Below are 19,252 nucleotides of genomic sequence, written 5' to 3'. Positions count from 1 at the left end.
CTAAGAATATTAATAAATTAAGATGGTTCTATAAATGACCCAGAATGGATAGTAATTCATCAAAAGTCCATTCCAGAAAAATGGAAATATTTTTTTTTGTCTAAAACAGCTATTTTTCCAATGTAGTTTTATTTACTTGAATGAGGACCTGCACTGCAGAGCAATTTGCAATGTTAAATATGCTGAATGAAAAAACAAGGGTGTAACAAATTGGTTGTTGTGAAATCATACTAGTGTTTAAAAAAAAAAATTTCAGAATTACATTTCAGATCAAGGTGTGTTTGATATTCAAAAAAAATCAAAATCAAAATATTTTGGTCCATAAGCCAATAGAGGAAAATGAAAAAATAAAAGACACAGGACTCTAGTCTTTTCTAATGTGATCTACTGCAGCTTTAACTGAAGCAGCCTTTTCACAGATGCCAACAGCAAAGAGTATGGGTTATATCTTCTTAGATTATATACTTTTAGTAACAGTGACATTGTTCTTCCATCTCAAGAGAGTCTCAGGGACAAGGATTCTGAGAACTATATCCATGTAACTGGATAATATGTATACTGGATATACCATGTATACTGGAAATAAAGTATTTCATTTAATTATTTATGTTAACATAGAGATAAAGAAATTTGAACAGTAAAATCAGTAACTATCAGTTGACATTAAAAATAAATAAATAAATAAATTTAAATCTCCACAGAGTGCTGCTGTGCCAGATGATATTTGAAGAAAGACCAAACCCAAGCAGAGTTTTAGATCTGTTACACAGAGGCAATATTCTTTCTGTGAGACAAGTCTTATGAAAGCTCAAGATGAAACAGTTGTTCAGAAATCCTACATGAAATCATGAGCATATATTTAGTCTGTAAACTGAAATGCTAATTATTAGATAGTGGGCTGATATATTTCATGTTGAGATCTTCAGAGGGTTTGCAAGAAATAAAATTTCTTAACAAAGCACAGTGTAAAGGGGAAAAAAAAAAAAAAAGCAGGAACAATTAGAATAAAAAAGGATCATTGCTCTCCACAAGATCTGGAGCAGCCACTTACCTACCTTTGCTGTGCAGGCACTACAGGAAATATAATTACATTTTTGTTGTCTACATTGCAGACTCACTGTAGTTGTTTTTAGTATCTAATTAAGCTTAGTTTAAAATGTTATTTCACATTTCTTTGGAAATATTATGGAAGTACTCAGACTCTGCAAAATATGAGATTGTGAAGTCAGCAAGTCATATTCATGATTTTTGGACTAGTTTCAAGACATGTAATTGGTAATTTCTGATGTCACACACACACAAATCACTTATATTTGCCCCATTGTGAGTAGATAGGGTTTTAAGAGTTTGAGTTATGCTATTTTCCTTTGAGAAGCTTCCTTCTCTTTTTCACAGTAATTATTGTCTGCATAAATTTCACAAGAGAGTTTGATATTAAACAGTTGGATAATATGTGAGTAAAAACCTGGGTCACAGCTAATACTTTTGAATAACACAAAAGCATTCTGCAGCACTTTTGAATGGAGTAGTGGCAGTAGCACAGGTACTGAGAGAAGATTCTTGAGTCTCTGAAGACTCCATTGACCCTCTAAGAAGTACTGACAGCTTGCCCATATGCTCAGCTTGACATATAGTTGGAAAACTCTCAGGAAGAGCCTTGCAAAGGAAAGTGTACCAAGGGATGAAGAAAATTCTAACACAGGTAGACAAGACAAAAGCAGGGAGCAAAATTATTATTATTAATAATAATAATAATAATAATTAATAATAATAATAATAAAAGTTCTTCAAGACCAAATGGACTAATGACAAACCCTGACAAAAAGAATGGAGACAGCAAATCCAATAGTGATGAAGAAATTCAGCTGAGGTCAGATTATATTGTGCAACAAAGGTGAAAAAGGCCATGGCACACACTGAAATTGCAGTCAATTGTGGAAGGAATCAATTCCTTCAGTGCTGCACTTATTGATATTAGTTCATAAAAGGGATTTGTTCTATTCTCAGATAATCCATGCCCTTGTTTTATTAATATAAATACTGAACTGCAAATGTAGCTACTTTAAACTGGAGATAGAGCTTTTGGCCAAAGTAAGGCTCTTCCTGAGACTGTGGTATAAAGAATCAAGTGGTTTTCAGTGAAGCGGTTTTGTGTAAATAAAAGTGTAAGTAAGAACAGCACTTGACCCATTCAGTAAGGTTTGCTGGAGATTCCTAGGTATTTAAAAAAATTATTTTCTTTCCAGAACAGGAGTTTTTCTACAGCAGAAAAATCTGATTTCCACTTCTGTAAAATGAAGACTTATTGAAAATTTTAAAATATTAAAGATCAACAAACGCCCAACTTTTAGCTTTCAGATATGCTTTCAGATAACCTAGATTAAAATAAAAATATATTGTGTGATTTTTTTATTATTATTAAATTTATTATTACATGATTACAAAAGTACTATCCTGTAGAATTTGAAATCTAATGGAACGTAGGAAAAATAAAACAGGAAGTTGATAGAAAATTAATTCGAATTTGTGTTACCTTGAAGCTCTTTCCTATAAAGGTGGCATTTTTATTATATTGAACCTCAATCAGTACATTAAAAGTATAATTCTCCAAGATGTTATCTTTCAAATTAAATTATTTTCTTCTAATTCTTAGATGTGGGGGTGTAAGAAAAGTGAGCAGAAGTTCATTTTACACAAGTATGTTATAAGCTGAAGGACATCAGTCTTTCTGCGGGAATTCTAAAGGGTGTGCACCTTAAAATGACACCTAGTAAGTCTTTCAGTCTAAAGGTTTTCATAAAGATTTCTTTTCTCGTATTTGAGTCTAAAGCATTAGTTTATCCTGATGCTCTGTTTTGCTGTTAGTCTGTAACTGATGTAAAATAATATGATTTTGGAGTGGCAAGGATGGTTAATGTTGCTAATTATTCCCTTGCAATACAGAGATATAGCAATCACTGCAGCAGAATTTATCTCTAAGCACTTTATAAAACTGAGTTTAATAATTGATTTTTATAATCAAGTAAGAAAGAAACAAAGTTATCAGAAAAAATGTTGCTATATTTAAGTGGTGCTAACAACAAGAAAGCAATCCTACAGATTTGTGTGCAGTGATTCTGATTCCTTGTTTCACCATACATTCTCTCTTTATCAGTGCTGGCCTGAATTTGTGTCACACTAACAATAATTGGGATTCACTTTCAGCTGATGGCTGTTTTCTCAGCCAGCACTACTAACTCCTAGTCTCTAGACTGGGATATTCTCCTTAACAGTGACTCTAATAATGGCATCTTTTGTTAAAAAGCATAATAGGAGTTAATGTTATGAAGAATATGCCAGGACTCTGCTATCCAGAGTCAAGAGTCCACCCCCCTGAGGATAAAGCTGGAGAATATGGCATTTGTTTTACTTTTCTGGACAGGTTCTGTAGAGGAATAAATATCAGTGTCCCCTCAGTTATGCTTGCATCATTACCTTTGGGGAGGCAGCCTTCAAATAAGCAAAGAAAGAATCACACTCACCTGTTGAAACTTTCCATATTGCCACCTTTCTGCATGAAAGCAGCAGACTTAACAGTCACAAAGCAAATGTGGAACTGAATTCATAACAGGGAAATAGCTGAGAACTATCTTCCTAGAAAGGGCACAGAGCATGTGTCAGACTTAATGTTGGTCCAATGGCTAGGTGAAATCTTGCAATCAACATTAAAAGGGGAGAAATGAAAGGGAAAGAAGAGCTACATACAATGCCTTGTTACTTGCATTGTTTCAATAAATTACACTGCTTCTTTGTATAGAGTAAATGTTATCACATTTATAGGTTGTAACTATGCACCCAGTGCTGATGTTCATAACAGGTCTCCTACAAGCTTAAGGCTGAATGATTTGTCATCTCATTAAGCCCTCTAAAGACAGTTATGCCTCAGGGGGCTCAGTCAATCAACTGCAGAAGAGAAGAGATGCATTTCAAATTTTCTTATTTATAGGACTTGAATAAGCAATGAAAGTGGGTGCAAAACACTTTTAAACTAAACGTGCAATCATCATCATAACTTGGAATCTGAACACATGACATACAAAGTTGAGCAAATTGCTTATGTTTCAGGAGACTCACCAGAGTTAATCGGCAATCAGAGACTGCTCAGCTGGGACGCAAAACAAGAAAGGGGGAAAAGGGCTGTAAAATGATGAGGGAAATGGTGGAGATGAACAACAGAAAGAGATCGTTCAATCAGCAATATTACCAGCAAAAGGTGCGATAATACAGTTGTCATCAATTGTCTTGTGTACATCAGCAGGGGAATGCCCACAGAAACCATGATTACAGCATAGTTATACTCTATCCCAACAGGCTCCCAAAGGATACCGCATATAAAGTGCTGTGTAGGAAAATGAAGAACAGGCAGGATGAGGCACACAGTGTTTTAAACTACCGTATACATGTGGCATTGGAACAACTGACAGGAAGCTGAAGAACATTGTTATGTGGTATAATTGTGGGATTGAGATTTCAGTTTCTTCTGGTGATAGGTATAATTATGTTTGCCTGAGCTTTCAGGCCACAGCACTGCACAGTCTTTCTGGCATTGAATGTCCAGCACCTACAAGACCATTTTAATCTGTATCTTTAAAACTTTGTGAGTATAAGAACATGCTACATAGTACAAGATATAAAATGAGTCAGTACTCATTTTACCCCTGGTACTTGGTAAAAAAGTATCCTGAACAATATATTACAGAAAGCATAACCTGCTATGTAAAGGGCAGTGTTCAAATGCAGAGCCTTTCCTGGCCCTTACATGCCAGTGTTGCTGAGTGCTTCCACTCCTCTTGCAGAGATCAGTTTTCATTCTACATGAACATGGCTATATAAAAAAATGGGGTAGTCAATGCATTTTACTCCTACATGTGGTTTGCAGTGTTCAGGTGTTGAAGTCTGGAACGAGTTGGGTCATATTCTCAGAAAATAGACATCAATATAGCTCTACAGAGGTCATGAAGCTACATTGTTTTCTGCCAGATAAAGTGTAGTACTTATCCAAAAATTTTAGCATATGAATTGTGATTTCTCAGTTGACAGCAATAAGTTTTCTACTCATCTTGTCTTCAAGACCTTGCCCACCTTAAATTGCATATGTATGTGTATTTTCTATTTTAAATATTGACAGCTGTCATTTCTGATATTGATTTGCTATTCTCTTTATTCTGCCTTTGTAAACTACTCAATTGTGTGACATGTCTTAAGATCACACAGGACAGTCTGAGGATATTTTGCAGACAACACCAAGTCAGGCTTGAGTGTTGGTCTGCCTGAGGGTTGGAAGGCTCTGCAGAGGGATCTGGATGGGCTGGATCGACGGGCCAAGGTCAGCTGTATGAGGTTCAACAAGGCCAAGTGATGGGTCCTGCACTTGGGACACAATAATCCCATGCAACTCTATGGGCTGGGGTAAGAGTGGCTCAAAAGCTGCTCAGTGGAAAGGACCCTGAGGGTATTGGTTGATGGCCGGCTGAATATAAACCAGCAGTGTGCTCAGGTGGCCAAGAAGGCCAACAGCATCCTGGCTTGGATCAGAAATACAGTGGTCAGCAGCACTAGGGAAGTTATTGTCCCTCTGTACTCGGCCCTGGAGAGGCTGCACCTCAAACACTGTTTTCAGTTTTGGGTGCCTCACTACAAGAAGGACATGGAGGTGCTGGAGCATGTCAAAAGAAGGGCAACAAAGCTGCTAAAGGGTCTAGAGAGCAAGTCTTATGAAGAGCAGCTGAGACAACTGGGTTTGTTTAGCCTACAGAATAGGAAGCTATGGGGAGATCTTATCACTCTTTACAACTACATCAAAGGAGGTTGTAGTGGGTTGGGGATGCATCTCTTCTCCCAAGCAACAAGTGATAGGACAAGAGGAAACAGCCTCAAGTTGCACCAGGGGAGGTTTAGGTTGGATATTAGGAAAAAATTCTTCATTGACATTGGAACAGGCTGCTCAGAGAAGTGGTTGAATCACCATCCCTGGAGGTCTTCAGAAGATGTGGTGCTTACGGACATAGTTTAGTGGTAGACTTGGCAGTGCTAGGTTAACAGTTGGACTTGATGATCTTAGAAGTATTTTTCCAACCTAAGTAATTCTATGACTCTGTTCTATGATTCTACTTTAGTAGAGGTTCTCTTCATTTGTAAAAGTCAGACCCACATATGAGTAATAAAGTATGTAAACAACAAAACATAATTTTGTCCATAACTATTTAGCGGTTTTGGCTTCAGTATCGGGAACTGCATCTGAATTACTTCTGTGAACATTCTTATTTAGTAATATTCCTGCACATCCATTCAGTATGAAATCTTAAAGTCACATGAGGAAAAATGAGAAATATGACAAGAGACTTTACTGTTAGCACTGAAATTTTTCATGTAAAAGGAATTAAGATCATCTGTTCTTTTCTGCAGAAAATAAATAAATAAATATTTCCTCATTGCTAAATGTTAACTTCTGGTTAAGAAAATATGAATGCCAGACAGTCTGCATTGGCACAGGGACAGCTCTATGAGGAGCTATTCTAAAACAAGAACTAAGTAAAGTAGTTCATGCTAACAATATTATTTTTCTGCCTGAGGTACTGAGGTACCTGGAAAAATCTCACTGATTTCAACAAGAGTTGAACTTCATTGTATGCTTACAAACCATTGCCAACAAGTCTGGAAAAACATCAATAGAAACATTTGATGCTACTAGACAGGGAATAAAATCCTATTTTTTCAATAAAAGGGAAACAAACATCATTTCAACTAAAAAAAATAATAATAATCAAAAAACTTTATAGGAAATATATTAAACAACTGCTATACATATAATAAGAATGTACCCCATTTACAGGTTATTTACAAATTGCTATAGATTTTTTAAAGTGTAGGTAAATAATATTAGAAATAGATGTAATAGAGTAACAGACATATAAGGTCTTACACTCTACTGTCTTATAACAGGCATACAGTTAGTGCTTTGAAAGAGTTATGTAAGTATTAAACAGCTGTGAAAGAAAAATCAGCTAGAAATCATAAGCACTGTGAAATTGAAATATATTAAGTTGCCCTGCTCTTAGACTTGAATTTAGACAAAGTATCCCCAGCAAGTCAAGAGAGGTAATCCTTCTGCTCTGCTCGGCATTGATGAGGCCGCATCTGGAGTGCTGTGTCCAGTTCTGGGCATCCTGGTACAAGAGAGACATAGACATACTGGAAAAAGTCTAATGTAGGGCCACCAAGATGATCAAGGGAATGGAGCACCTCTCCTGTGAGGAGAGGTTATGAGAGTTGGGGCTGATCAGCGTGGAGAAGAGAAGGCTTGGGGGGATCTCATCAGTATGTAACCTGAAAGGGGGGGTGCAAAGAGGATGGAGGCATGCTCTTTTCAGTGCTAGTGCTCAGTGCCAGGACAAGAGGCAACAGACACAAACTGGTACACAGGAGGTTCCATCTGAATATCAGGAAGCAATTCTTTGTTGTGCAGGTGACAGAACACTCAAACAGGTTGCCCAGAGATGTTGTGGTGCCTCCCTCCCTGGAGATTTTCAAAAGCTGCCTGGACATGGTCCTGGGCAACCATCTCTAGGTGTCCCTGGTTGAGCACAGGAGAGTTGGACCAGGACCTCCAGAGTCCCTTCCAACTTTAACTATTCTGTTATTCTGTAAATTAAGCTATTAAAAAGTCAGCATTTATTAAGAGTTTTAAGTATACATAGATTTACTTAGATTCATTTTCACAGTCATTTTTGTTTACATACCGATGTGAAGATATATGCTGCTGTATGTTAGTAAAGCTTCAGATACCAATAGATTGAAATAACTGACTTTGGGAAAGTAGCCTTTGCTCTACTGCAGGACAATTCATAGTTCCAAAAATATGAAAATGCCATTGAATAAATCTGAAAATACTCTTGACCAAATGCATTTAAGCAAAGAGGAATATGTGGTATATATGCTTCTCTCCAATGAAGCTTCAGAGAACATCTATCTGTTACTGATCTTAGCTATAGAGCATAAACATTCAGCTTAAACACAGCACATGGTCCTCCATTCCTTTGTCAACCACTATGATAATAATCATCTACATAAGCACTATTATTCTTTTATTTCTGATGAAAGGAAATTCTTCAGATAAAACAGTGAAGCAAGGGGAGAGGGGGTGGAAGACACTTACCCATAGACCATACCAAATCAAGCTTATAAGATAATTTCCAGATGGCTATGCTGTCCTCTAGGTTGCCTTCTGTCTGTCACTGTGTTCCAGCTTACAAAAAAAAAAAAAATACTCAGATCAGTTCTGATAAGAATTGACAGGACAGGCTGCCCAGGGAGATTGTTGAGTCTCCTTCTCTGGAGATATTCAAGGCCCGTCTGGATGCCTACCTGAGCAACCTGCTCTAGGGAACCTGCCTTGGCAGCGGGGTTGGACCCGATGATCTTTTGAGGTCCCTTCCAACCCCTACAATTCTGTGATTCTGTGGTAGTATTGACAGCCCAGAGTTCCCTCTGAGATGGGAGAGTTAAAATCATTACCAACAACACTGTATGCTTATAAGCAAAGCTTAAGGTGTAAGAGAAAACAGCAGTGAGTTCAATACTGCTTTAAAAATTGAAGGAACATACAGATTGCAACATCTTCAGAATATTTTAATATACTATAAAATTGGACAATTACCAATGACATGAAGTCAAACAAAGGGAAATGCTGGGTGCTGCCCCTGGGACTGAGCAATGCTGGACATAAGCAGATGATAGGAGATAAGTGGCTGGGGAGCAGTTCAGTGGAAAGGGACATGGTTGACAGCAGGCTCCACGTGAGCAAGCAGTGTGCCCTGGCAGCCAAGGGGGCAAACTGCATTTTGGGGTGTATTAATCACAGCATAGCTAGACGGTCAGAAGAGGTGATTCTCCTGTTATACTTAGCATTGGTGAGGCCTCACCCTGAATATTGTGAGCAGCTCTGGTCTCCATAATATAATAAGGATTAAAGCGTCCAGAGGAGGGCAACAGGGCTGGTAACAGGGCCAGAAAGCATGTCCTGTGAGGAGAGGCTGAGGACACTTGGGTTGTCCAGTTTGGAGAAGAGGAGGCTCAGCGGCAGCCTCATTGCTCGTTGCATCTTCCTAAGGAGGGGAAGCAGAGAGAGAGGTGCTGGTTTCTGATTGCTGGGAAATCATCACAGGATGTGTGGGAATGTCACAAAGCTGTGACAGGGGAGGTTCAGACTTGTTATTGTGAATTTTTTTTTTACCATGAGGGTGGTCAAACACTGGAACAGGCTTCCTAGAGAGGTGCTTGATGCCCCATACTTATTAGTGTTCAAGAGGCATTTGAACAATGCCCTCACCAATATGCTTTAACTTTTGGTTAGCCTTGAATTGGTCAGTCAGTTGGATTTGATGATTTGTGTAGGTTTCTTCCAAGCGAACTATTCTATCACTTGAAATATTATTTCAATACCAGATATTGTATGATAAACTGGATTTATTCTTCATATTGTTTAATGGTCTGACTATTAAGAAAGGAATCCCTGTTCCTTGTCAAGAAGTCTAAGGTAACATCACAGTGTGAAAAAAAATAGTCTTCAATTTATTTTTCTCTACTCTAAGCACTGAACATCTTTCATTCATATTCAGTAAGGAAGTACTCCACAGGCATCCAAACCTCATACCCAGATTCCAGTTTGAGATTTGATTATCCACCTTAATCCCATTAGGCACTGATCTTTTAAACAGCAGGAAAATTGCTGACAAAACGCCACAAAGAACATTAAAATTCCACTCACAGGGGGAATTTAATATTACAATTAGTTGCAGTAGCAACATAAGCATTGTAATTGTTTACATTTATTTAGCTACTGAGTGAGAATTAAAAAATGTTGAAGGAAATATCAAGAGCAATTGTTCTATAAATTTTAAAAAAATAAAAAAAAAGGAAGAGGAATACAAAACAATTTCAATTTCTAACCAACAGGACCAGGTTCCATTTCTTTCTAACAGGTTTCATTGAAACTTTAGCCTAGTTATTAGGAAATGTAACTTTTTCTTCTCTGTATAAACTAAATACATGCTTTTCTTTCAGACAGATTTATGAGAAATAATTCTTTAAAGAGTAGCATGGTATAAGGAAATCTGAAGTTTTCCATCATTTCCATCATTTGGGGAATCGTCCTGAAGGCAAATGCCTAAGTCCCACCCAGAAAACCAACTGTACTGGAGGGGATATCATCTCTGCTTCCTTTTACTGAATCCCTTTATCCCAGGACAGACTCATCCAACCCTACCTCTTTCCTGACGGATGTCTGCCTAATCCATTTGAAATCTCTAATGATAGGAATTCCTCAGTCTTCTGAAACATGCAATTTTGTTGCTTCTCCCTCATTACTACTTGAGGTAGTAGTATTACCTTGTCTTTCTAATGTCTAAGCTAGATGTCTTTTTTTTGCAGTTTAGGCCATGACCTCTTTTTTCTCCTCCTCATGGTTACAAACAGTACATTTCTCCCTTCTCTGTGTATATATGAAAGTCATCATGCTCAAATTTCATTAAACTAAGTAATCACAGTTCAATCAATCTTTTCTTAATGATCAGACTTCCTAAATCCTTCTAATTCTTATAGATCTGTTTCAACCTCTAGTGGAATGGTTCACAGTTCTCTTGAAGTGTAATGTCCATGGCTGGATGTCACACTGCTGTTAAGGCTTTATCAGTGCTACACACAAGCATAAGGATTTTCTCATGTTTTACCATCTATTATCCTATTTATACGTCTATATATGGCATTTTTCTTTTCTCAGAATAACAAAATATTGTTGATTCATACTCAGCTTGTGATTCACAATAACCTCTGGGACTTTTTGAAATAATTTCTACCTAGTTTTCCCCACACTCTGTACATGCAATCAAATATCTCTGATCACTTGGAGATTTTAGTCCCTACTGAATAATATTCTAATCCTATCTTTTAGGATGATTTTGAGTTTTAATTCAATTCAGCATACTTGTAGTTTTCCTGTCTCAGAGAGAGACAGGAAACATCAAATGGGATCACCATCATCAAGGTTAATACATTAAAGTGAATGCTAACTTACCCTATAGAACTCTTCTACCCCCCCCCCCCCCCCAAAAAAAATGCTTTGATTTCAACTTACAACCACTGCCATTGACTCTTTTCATTTTGACTGAGATCAGCTTATAGTGATGCAGAATGAAACATAAGCTTCACTTAAATCAGAATATAAACTCTCTGTTGTTTATCTATGAGGTCTTCTAGTCTGCTCTAATAGGACGTCTCACCAATTTGACACAATTTGCTCTTGAACAACCAGCGATGGTCATTATTCCTTTCTGTGTTTTGTTCCAAATGCATGCAATGTTTCATTGATTTTTCACTCCAATATTATTATATGAAATGAAATTAGCACTAGCAGGTCTATAATTCTTCAACAGCTTATTTTCCTTTTAAAAATGCAGGCAACATATTTGCACTTTGATTTTTCAAATTGTTGATAGCACTCAAATCATTAGTCAGCTCTTGAAGGTTTTCAGATTCAGCTGATCTGAAATACAGAACTTTTCTGAATGTTTTAACCTGTTCATTCACGTCCAAAATTTTGATTGACTTCCGTAAATATAAAGCATGACAGATGCTTGATTTTAAGTGATAATCAGAGGCAGAAAACCATCAGACACACTAGAGTTTATGGTTTTATGCAGCAATAGCTTTTCCTTCCTGTTGAATAAAGATAGGGCAAAAACTTTTCATTTTCTCTTACCTCTAATAATCTTACAGATATTTTTTTCTGTAATTCTAAATGTCCTTTAGATTGTCTCTTTTTAGATGGTAGAAAACAGAGATTTCTTTGACAAACAACTGGGAGACATAAAGCATATATGAAGAGGAGTCATTGAGATGTAGAGCTGACTATTCTGTGAGGTGCAGAGTGAAAGGAGAAGGGGCAACAGATCTAAAATCTAACAAGGCAAATTCCAGCTGGACAAACAGACAATTCTTCCCCAAGAGGGTTGTTAAACACTGGAATGGGTTGCCCACATAGTCTGTGAAATCCCTGTTCTTGCAGGTTTTGAAACCTTGGCTGGAAAAGGCCCCAGGTGACCTGCTTTAAGTTTGAAATTATCCACAATCTGAGCATTTTAGACAGGAATATGGGGCTCTAAGAGGAACCTTCAGCCAATTAGTAACAAATGAATTAACTTGCAGAAAATCTAAATGCTTTTAAAGGAGACACATAATATTAATACACTGGAAAACAAAATAAAAATGGATAGACTGAAATCCTTCTAACATGCTGAACATAGCATCCTTGACATTTTTTAGGCTATGTTCCAGTTCAGTGGTAAAATAAATTGTCAGGCAACTGAAAAAATGCACAGAATTCAAACATTTCAGCAGTACAAGAATTTACCAACATATACATATTTCAAGGTGTTTTATTCATAACGCACAATATGCCTTCTGACATTAGCTTACAGCTGTACCTTCTATCCTTGCAAGTCCTTCCGAAACACCTTTCTATGAAATGTCTTCCAGTTCCACAAAAGTGAGGCAAAACATCTTCAACATACTGTGTTTTTATTTTCAAAGAATTGTACTATAAATCACTCTGAAGTTGAAAATAATAATAATAATCAGAAATATCCTAGAGATCTCAAAAATACAAATTCTTTTCTCCAGAGAGAGAGAAAGAGACACACACACACAGAGGTATTTTGAATTACTTCTTTGCTTTTATATGCCCATTGAATTTTTTTCCTTCCTTATCTTTCCTTGTAAAGACAAGCTACTTTTGTAATAAACATCCATACAAACAAGTGGAAAATGCAGTAGCTGAAAGGAAATTCACAAAAGCTTGCATAAGTGTGTGCAAGAATGAACATGAGAATACACATTCACAGCGAAGAGAGTTAGTATGCAATCTTTAGGAGGAGGAGTAGTGTAAGCAGTAAAATATTCAATAAATTATATATACATCGCTTTTTTCAAGTTTTCCTGTGAGAAGTAGCAGCATTGTGGTCCCCGTGTATAAACTTTTTAGAAGAAAGTCTTAATTTCATCCTTTTTTTAATTTTTGTTTTTCTTGTCAGCCTTTCTGAAGCAGCATATTGGTTCTACATCCCCTACTGCACTCTAAAGAATCCAATTCCATATTGCGAAATATTTCTTTTTCTTTTTTTCCTGCATGGATCTTTGGTCTGAAGAGGGTGCCTATTTATTTTTATACTAGGCTTTCACTATTGTAAGGGAGACAAAAGACAGACAAAATTTAATACGGGTATAAGAGAGCCTTTGAGAGATTGCACTTATTATTTTGCTGTCTATTCTGAATTATATTTTAGCAGACTAGAATAAAATAAAATACAACATGCAGTACCTTCTTCTTTCTAATATTTTAGAGGATGTATACAGATGAGCTAATGAGGTTTATATCCCTTTTCTTAAAATTCCTTTCCAATCATACCAAGTCCTTTAATATAGGAAAGGTCTGCAACACTCTGCCATTGGTGACCATTGCTGACCAGAAATGAAGAGCATGAGATAGGCAGACATTTGCTGCCCTCTTTTGGAACGTGTAAGCAAAGATTCAGTAGATAATTTAATGTGGTTTTGTTTTCATATGATGTTGCCCTTTGCCATGTTGCTTGTAGTCAATGGATTTTTAGTTAGCTACTTGGCTTACTGAATTCAAAATTCACTGTTGTGTTAGGCACTTAAACTTTCACTAAAATAAAATAAAATAAAATAAAGTAAAATAAAATAAAATAAAATAAAATAAAGCAAAGTAAAATAAAATAAAAATAAAAATAAAATAAAAATAAAATAAAATAAAATAAAATAAAATAAAATAAAATAAAATAAATAAATAAAATAAAATAAAATAAAATAAAATAAAATAAAATAAATAAAATAAAATAAAATAAAATAAAATAAATAAAATAAAATAAAATAAAATAAAATAAAATAAAATAAAATAAAATAAAATAAAATAAAATAAAATAAAATAAAATAAAATAAAATAAAATAAAATAAAATAAAATAAAATAAAATAAAATAAAATAATAAAATACTGAGATGGGTTTTTCTAGTGCTAGGAACACTTCCTTTAAATAACTAATTCAACATTCTTCCTAGTGGGTAAAATATTTTTTCTGTTAATTTTAATAAAAGGGTTTTTATGCAAATGTGTTAAGTTTGAGTGCAACGTCCTTGAAAAAATAATAGAGTTGGTCTTTGTAATAGAAAAAACAGATTCATAAAGAGTGGCAATATCTCTTTATCAGCAATACCTCTTTATTCATTATTTCTTCTTTATTTATTCTGACTTCAATTTAACCTGACAGTCATGTCATGAATATTAGAACTAATAAACTAAGAATCAAATGAGATACAACATAAAATTTTAATCCATAATACTACAGAAGTATTTGTAGCTTGTCAAAATTGTCATTGCATACGAACACAACACAGAAAACATCAACAAACTATCAGAGACTCTAACTGGGGCACGAGGACAATGGAAACAGGATATAATACCCATCAAGGTCATCAGAACCCTACAAGAAGAAAAAAAAATATGTATGTTTGAAAAGAAAGTGAGAAGGAATGTTTTGAAGCAGTTATGTTTCTAAATTAAGGAGATTCTGCTATGCAGAGCAGGTTGCTAAAGATAACATTATTGTATGCACAAAGAAAAGTCCATTTACACTACAAACAATCACTGTACATATAGGTTAATCTGTACCAATATTTGGTTTTTTTTCAGAATCATGATTATAAAAGACGTATACCATTTTCACTACCATTTAAATTTTTGGACAAGAAAACATTTAGAAAACTAAATGGTCCATTTTACTCCAAATAACTCTTTTCCTATACCATTTTTATATATGAGAATTATTTCGAAGTTATGCTCTAATGGACATGCTATGTGTGAAGAATAGAGTAGAATAATTCCAATGACAGGTCTCAACCCTGAAACCAGATCCTGAGTTTGGTATTCTCCGTATTTAGGAAGCAGCTACTTGAATTTTATGAAGTGCCTAGTTTGTATCTAGAACAGGCTCTATCAAGCTCCAAACTTCAATCCTAATAGGAATTCTAAAATTTCTATAGTCACATGTAACCTGTCTCATTTGGAGTTAGAGAGTAACGTTACTGGGCTGTAAGAGTCTAGAACAAAATATATTAACTGGCTGCTCGTGGCTTGGACTGGCGTACGCTTTGTTGGGTTAAAAACTGGCTGGATGGCCGGGCCCAAAGAGTTGTGGTGAATGGAGTCAAATCCAGTCGGAGGCCGGTCACTAGGTCAGTACTAGGGCCAGTTCTCTTTAATATATTTATCAGTGATCTGGATGAGGGGATCGAGTGCACCCTCAGTAAGTTTGCAGATGACACCAAGTTAGGTGCGTGTGTCGATCTGCTCGAGGGTAGGAAGGCTCTGCAGGATGATCTGGATAGGCTGGACCAATGGGCTGAGGCCAACTGTATGAAGTTCAACAAGGCCAAGTGCCGGGTCCTGCACCTGGGGCGCAACAACCCCAAGCAGAGCTACAGGCTGGGAGATGAGTGGTTGGAAAGCTGCCTGGCAGAGAAGGACCTGGGAGTACTGGCTGATAGTCGGCTGAATATGAGCCAGCAGTGTGCTCAGGTGGCCAAGAAGGCCAACAGCATCCTGGCTTGTATAAGAAGCAGTGTGGCCAGCAGGTCTAGGGAAGTGATTGTCCCCCTGTACTCAGCTCTGGTGAGGCCGCACCTTGAGTACTGTGTTCAGTTTTGGGCCCCTCTCTACAAGAAGGACACGGAGGTGCTCGAGCAAGTCCAGAGAAGGGCAACGAAGCTGGTTAGGGGTCTGGAGAACAAGTCTTATGAGGAGCGGCTGAGGGAGCTGGGATCATTCAGCCTGGAGAAGAGGAGGCTCAGGGGCAACCTTATTGCTCTCTATAGGTACATTAAAGGAGGCTGTAGCGAGGTGGGGATTGGTCTATTCTCCCACGTGCCTGGTGACAGGACAAGGGGGAATGGGCTAAAGTTGTGCCAGGGGAGGTTTAGGTTGGATATTAGGAAGAACTTCTTTACTGAAAGGGTTGTTAGGCATTGGAATGGGCTGCCCAGGGAAGTGGTTGAGTCACTGTCCCTGGAGGTCTTTAAAAGACGTTTAGATGTTGAGCTTAGTGATATGGTTTAGTGAAGGACTTGTTAGTGTTAGGTCAGAGGTTGGACTAGGTGATCTTGGAGGTCTCTTCCAACCTAGACGATTCTGTGATTCTGTGATATTGCTTGGTGTGATTTCAGTCGCTGAGATTACCACTGCAATTGAATAGTTGATTATGTTTTATCAGCATTACCACATATGATGAAACAGATTTCAAGTGACTATGTATCTTTTAAAAGATAACTATATGGTGACATATTTGACACATTCAATGCAATGACTCCACAGCCCCAGTCCAGTGAAGTAAAAGCACATGTAGTTCCTTTTCAAAACAAGGCTTATTTCCTACAGAGGGAGCTACTAAGGTACATAGGACGTAAAGCTTGCTTGGTTTATTCACAACGTTGAAGTACTCTTTCTCTATTACTTACCTGTTTATTAAGCTTTTGACCTTAAGAACTTTCGCCCATAAATACAAAATTACAGTGATATATTACATGTTTTTGCAGTATAAATATATCTCTCATTGCTCAGAAGAACCCAGACCAACCCTTACAATTACTATGTCATTTTCCTTGTTGATTCTGGACTTAGTGGGATTTACACTGTATTTTGCTGTCCACCTCAAATTTTTGAAGAGTCATCTTTTCCACTTGTTTTTTTTCTACAATCTTCTTTTGTTGTTCTCAGCTAAAAGGCTTCATTAAACTTGAACACCAGTCTTCAAACTGAGATTTGAACACCAGTCTTCAAATAGAGAATATCCCTAAAATAGTGTTTTGGGAAACCTGGGAAATAGTTAATCACTATTAATTTTGCTTATTTACTATTATTGTGTGCAAAAACACAGGAGCAGACACGATCCTGACCAAAATATCTAAGGCCATCAGCAGCACAGGGCTTTAACAAGTCAGTGGATTCTTGCTTTGCTTGCAGATTGCTTCCAGACCTGCCCTAGAAACCCTTAAAGAAACTCTCCATAAATGCACATATAAAAATCCAGTGTATCAGATACACTACACAATACTATACATGGCATCCAATATTTCACTGCAAAATCTCTTCATGCACTTAGATTTACTTTTTGTTTTTGTTTGTTTGTTTTTATGATTGTTTTTGGAGGGAAAAAAATGAAAGAAAAATTATGTGTTTCAGACATCTTTTTTTTTTTACACATTTGTTTTGGCTTGTTTAATCTGGTAACCCAACTCATGTCCATTAATCACTGGAGAACTCAAAGAACACTGAATTATTACCTGTTATTGTCCTTAGACACTCAGAGAATAGTTTTTAGTCTAAGCATACTGATAAGAACATTGCATTTCATCTACTGTAAACATGGCTGACTGTCTGATTCTGATCTAATCCAGGAAATCAACAGAAAATTTTGCTACAGTAAGAGAAATCTAATGTTTTAAGTGGAGCCTGCAATGATTTATCTGTTAGCAAGCAGCATTAGAATTCCATTGAAGCAGATTTATCACATGCTGTAGAAGATTTTTTTTTTTTTAATTCCACTTCATCCATAGTACAAGAATTTGAAAACTTTCTCAACCGTAACTGGAGTGTAATTTTGCCAATGGTGCTTCCTAACATGCAATGAGTCACTGTCATCCATAAACTATGGTGGTTTTAGAAGTGGTATATGGGAAAGAGAGTTTAGGAGCCACAGCATTGATGATCTTGGACAATAGATCATTACAATGTCCTTCAAGGCCATCAATGGAAGGTCTCATCTGCTGTCTCTACAATTCCCCATGTAGCTATTCAGCTATACTGATTGTGATAAAGAATTTGTATAGGTGACATTAGAGTTTCCATAAAAGATCTTAATAGCTTGTTACAGTGGCTATTACTGACCATATTTGAACAGATCTTTCCAGCTATTCCTGTAAAATATGCACAGCTTTTACATACTTGCATCATAAAAAAAAAAAAAAAAAGCTACTATGAATGTCATAACAGACTTTACAGCTAAAACAGACTTACTATTAACCTGACATGATTAAATTCTATGTTCTTTCATCCAAATATTCCAAATATTTGACCAAATATTGACCAAATATTCCATGAAACTTTTTCATCGTGTAATAATTATCATACTACAAAATTATATATTTTTTATTTATTCTGTTAATAAACATTCCCTATTCCTATCAAGAGGCATTTTTGTATTGGTGGTGGTGTATGGGGTTTTGTTTGTTTGTTTGTTTATTTTTGCAAATTAGTTAGTTGATATCACAATTTAATTTATATAAACCACAAATTGCTTCCTGCCTGATTGTCATTCAATAGCAACTGCTATGTATTTCAGAATTCATGTACATGCAAAGATACAATATATGTTAAAAATTTTTAGTACCCTATTTCTTTGAGTTGTGTGTTCATATCTTGAGCGCTGTGCCTTTTAGCAGTCTCAATAACCTAACAGAAGTATAAAGGACATATATAGTTCACTTGCAGGGGACAAATGACGAGTGCTGTTTCATCATATGTGCAGTATGAGCTGTATCTCTCTCCAGAGATCTTCAAGGGTTTAGGATAATAGGAAGGCAAAGAGAGACAGAGAGAGGTGAACCACAGCTGTCAGCTTTTTTATTCTCAGTTCTAGTTTTCTTAAGGGGTTTAAAACTGTCACAATGATCAAAAGCTTAGCACTTAAGACAGCCCCCAGGCAGCCAAAGGAGAACAACACTTTCATGTTTAGTGCCTCCTATCAGAATTCATAATATAGTGGTTGCCTATCACTTCCACCATTGCAGCATTTCTTTATTGGGTGTAATGGATATTAGCAAATGTGTACGCCAGCAGGTTCCATGCAAAACTTTCTTTTATATCTGCCCTTTAAAACTATATTAAAAAATATGACAATGAACTGAGGAATACTTTGAATATTACATAACCTCCAAATGTTTAGTTTTGACCAGTTGCATTCTGCAAAGAAAACTTCACAGCACTGTATATTCCTCTAATCTGGGAAATAACTTTATCCACAACACCAGTTGTCATGCCAGTCCCTCCATATTGGTAACTTCCCTCCTCAGCTTCCTGCTTTTGAACATA

At 36.4% G+C, this 19,252-nt stretch overlaps 1 long non-coding RNA gene across 1 annotated transcript in view; it reads right to left on the bottom strand.

The window, feature by feature from the left end:
* LOC310889737 overlaps positions 1-19,252 on the bottom strand; it is a 123,671-nt gene that overhangs the window by 11,935 nt on the left and 92,484 nt on the right. The window contains exons 6-8 of the long non-coding RNA XR_014576746.1: positions 8,961-9,143; positions 8,195-8,284; positions 3,522-4,378 (exon numbers count right to left, since the gene is read on the bottom strand). This is a non-coding gene — a long non-coding RNA (uncharacterized lncRNA). The remainder of the gene's footprint in view (positions 1-3,521; positions 4,379-8,194; positions 8,285-8,960; positions 9,144-19,252) is intronic.

Source organism: Anser anser (assembly GCF_964211835.1).
Source record: "Anser anser genome assembly, chromosome: Z".
Lineage (NCBI taxonomy): Eukaryota > Metazoa > Chordata > Aves > Anseriformes > Anatidae > Anser > Anser anser.
The sequence above is the reverse complement of the archived record's forward strand: the minus strand, read 5'-3'. Positions and strand labels throughout refer to the sequence as shown.